General features: G+C 40.1%; 1 long non-coding RNA gene across 1 annotated transcript; it reads right to left on the reverse strand.

Annotated features, from left to right (window-relative positions):
• Positions 1-336: 336 nt before the first annotated feature.
• LOC306892259 lies at positions 337-1,785 on the reverse strand. The gene is made up of 3 exons (XR_013786449.1): positions 1,633-1,785; positions 1,271-1,562; positions 337-1,182 (listed from the first exon to the last, which is right to left on the reverse strand). It is a non-coding gene; the product is annotated as an uncharacterized lncRNA (long non-coding RNA).
• Positions 1,786-2,870: the final 1,085 nt, after the last annotated feature.

The following is a 2,870-nucleotide window of genomic DNA, read 5'->3' on the forward strand; positions in this document are numbered from 1 at the left end:
GAGATCTGCAGAAACACTTGATCTTCTTTCACTTCAGCAGAGAATCGAGGATCTGATTCCACAATTTGTGACTTTTGTAAAACTGTCCCAGTAACATGAAGAATGACAAAAAGAAATTCAGGAGCTGATCTGTGAGACTGGCGATACCACTGTACAGTATCTGCTGAGGAGTAGTTACAGGACACAGTTATATTTTCTCCTTCTGCTCCAGACATCTCCGTTTCAACAGCTGTGATTCTACTCGCAGAGCTGTAACCTGTAAAGAAGAGCAAGTGTGTTTATTAGAAAACAAAACAACAAATAAAAGCATCAAAGACAAGCAAAGAAACAGAGTTTAATGCAGGTGTCCAGTCCTGCTCCTGGAGGGTCAGAGCCCTGATTTAATGGAACTGAATTGTGAATATTGAAAACTTACAGACAAGAGAAGAAAGTAAAACCAAACAACAGATCATCATATTGAATGAGTTCATCTGCAGCACAAACTGATCCTTACACACTAAAGTTTCATTGTCAAGTACATGATGTCTCCTCTGTTAGCACCTCCCCTAAACACTGAACAATTCACTGCATGAATAACATTCAATTTCAATCCTCTCTTAATCTCTATAAGGTTCATTTATAGAGTTAAAACACAAAACATGGAATGTGCACAAAAAGAAACAGGCAAATATTCATCTTTAGAAAGGTTGAGAACCCTGGTGTAAGGTGTTTGGCCTTGTTTTTACAGACACGGACTCGTACTGTATATTCATGTTTAATAGCCACACTGAGTGGGATGCTTTGGGCGATAGGGTTTGATTTGGGGTCAGATATGTTCTTACATGTAAGCAAGAGTAAGTTTCTGTTCAAGCGCTGAATATGGTTTTGTCACAGTGGGCTGCAGAGCACAGTAATACACATCAGAGTCACACACATGCAGATGTTGAATTATCAGAGAAACTGATCGTGATGAAGAATCAAGTTTGGACTGAAATCTACTCTAGAATTCAGCAGCTTTATCACCATCTCCATATTTAGATTTCAAAAGGATGTATTTTGGAGAGTCATAGTTGTGTTGTCTGTACCACAGGAGAGTGGGGTTTGAGCTTGTAGTATTGTATTCACAGTCCAAAATAATGTTGTCATCTTCATGTGCAGATTGAAAACCTTTCGGCTGATGAACAGAATCCTGTGCTTTAGTTTCTGTGAGGAGAGAAAATGGTTGTTTGTCCGTCTAATAAGATAAAACAGTCCATAAAAATGTGTTTATAAAGGTTCAACTGAAACTTACCGGAGTAAATTGACAAAAGTATTAAAACAGTTCTCACAAAGTTTCTCATGGTAAAGCACATTATTTGTCACAGAGCGTTCACAACTAAACCTGTTCTCTACTCCTGCAGTTCATTTAAAGCTGTGATTTCTGTGACCTCTGCTGGTGAAAGATAAAAACACTTCTGATCTGTGTGTTGTGTTCACAGCTTTTACAGTAAAACTACAGACTTCAGTTTTCATAAAGTTGAGCAGCATTCAGAATTGAGGATGTGATACTAGAATTTAAATTAGGAGAGAAAAATGGGAAAAAACTGCAGAGGAGAGAGAAATCTGCTTTAGTTTGTTTAAAAAAATAAAGTGAATTTTTGTATTTAATTTTACCTGAAATGATGATGAAGATGAGAAGCAGGTGTGTGTTCATGTTTGTGAAGTCAGATCAGTTGTGTGTTGATGTTGTGTGTGATCTGAGCTGTAGATTTGTGTTACTGTCAGTCTCTGCACATCACACATAAAGTCACATGAAACAAAATATGCACTTTTCTGTCATCAGGGCAGTATGAGGTATAATCCACAGCTAGCTGTGAGTTAAAGGGTTTTAATGATGTTTAATTAACAAAGTTCGGGAGGAGCCGTAGCATATAATCAGCCGGCTGGTCCACAATCAGCAATCACTGCACATACACAATTAGCCATAGCGAGCTCGCTCATAAATAGAGAATCCATCTTACCTGCTCGATCTCCTAAGATTAAGCATCCCTCCTCCACCCCGGCTCCTCTCCCAAACTCACTTTTCTTTTGCAAGAGCCCCGGGGGGTGTGCTCTGGGCTCAAACCGGTTCCGAGCTCGGCGCACTCACCCTGACCAAGGTGTAGTGTTTCGGGTTCGGATAGATCTGGCGAGCTCGGAGCCCGCTTCCCGGACAGCACGCCAAATACGCATAACCTTCATAACCAAGCTCTTGCTTTATTATCCCTATCAACATCGCTGTTATCTGCGCAGGTGAACTCGTGAAATGCACGATGTGGAGTCCTGAAACAACCCGACGTGAAGCAGAAAAATCCTTTAACACACGACTGGTGTGGATTATTCTGCTTATACCAGGTCATTTGCCAAGTTAAAGCTTTTGTTGATGTTTACAGTGTAATTTTAGATCAAATAACAGTTGAAAATAACAGTTATTTGTAAGGTAATTTCTCCCATGTGTTAAAGGCCTTTAATGCACAACCTCCAGCCAATCAGAATCCAGTATTCAGACAGACCATGGGATAAATAACATTGTGTTTGTGTGAGTGTTGAGTGTGTTTGTGTGAGTGTTGAGTGTGTTTGTGTGAGTGTTGAGTGTTTTGTGTGAGTGTTGAGTGTGTTTGTGTGAGTGTTGAGTGTGTTTGTGTGAGTGTTGAGTGTGTTTGTGTGAGTGTTGAGTGTGTTTGTGTGAGTGTTGAGTGTGTTTGTGTGAGTGTTGAGTGTGTTTGTGTGAGTGTTGAGTGTGTTTGTGTGAGTGTTGAGTGTGTTTGTGTGAGTGTTGAGTGTTTTTGTGTGAGTGTTGAGTGTTTTGTGTGAGTGTTGAGTGTGTTTGTGTGAGTGTTGAGTGTGTTTGTGTGAGTGTTGAGTGTGTTTGT

The sequence above is a fragment of the Barbatula barbatula genome, assembly GCF_947034865.1.
Source record: "Barbatula barbatula genome assembly, chromosome: 3".
NCBI classification, from domain to species: domain Eukaryota; kingdom Metazoa; phylum Chordata; class Actinopteri; order Cypriniformes; family Nemacheilidae; genus Barbatula; species Barbatula barbatula.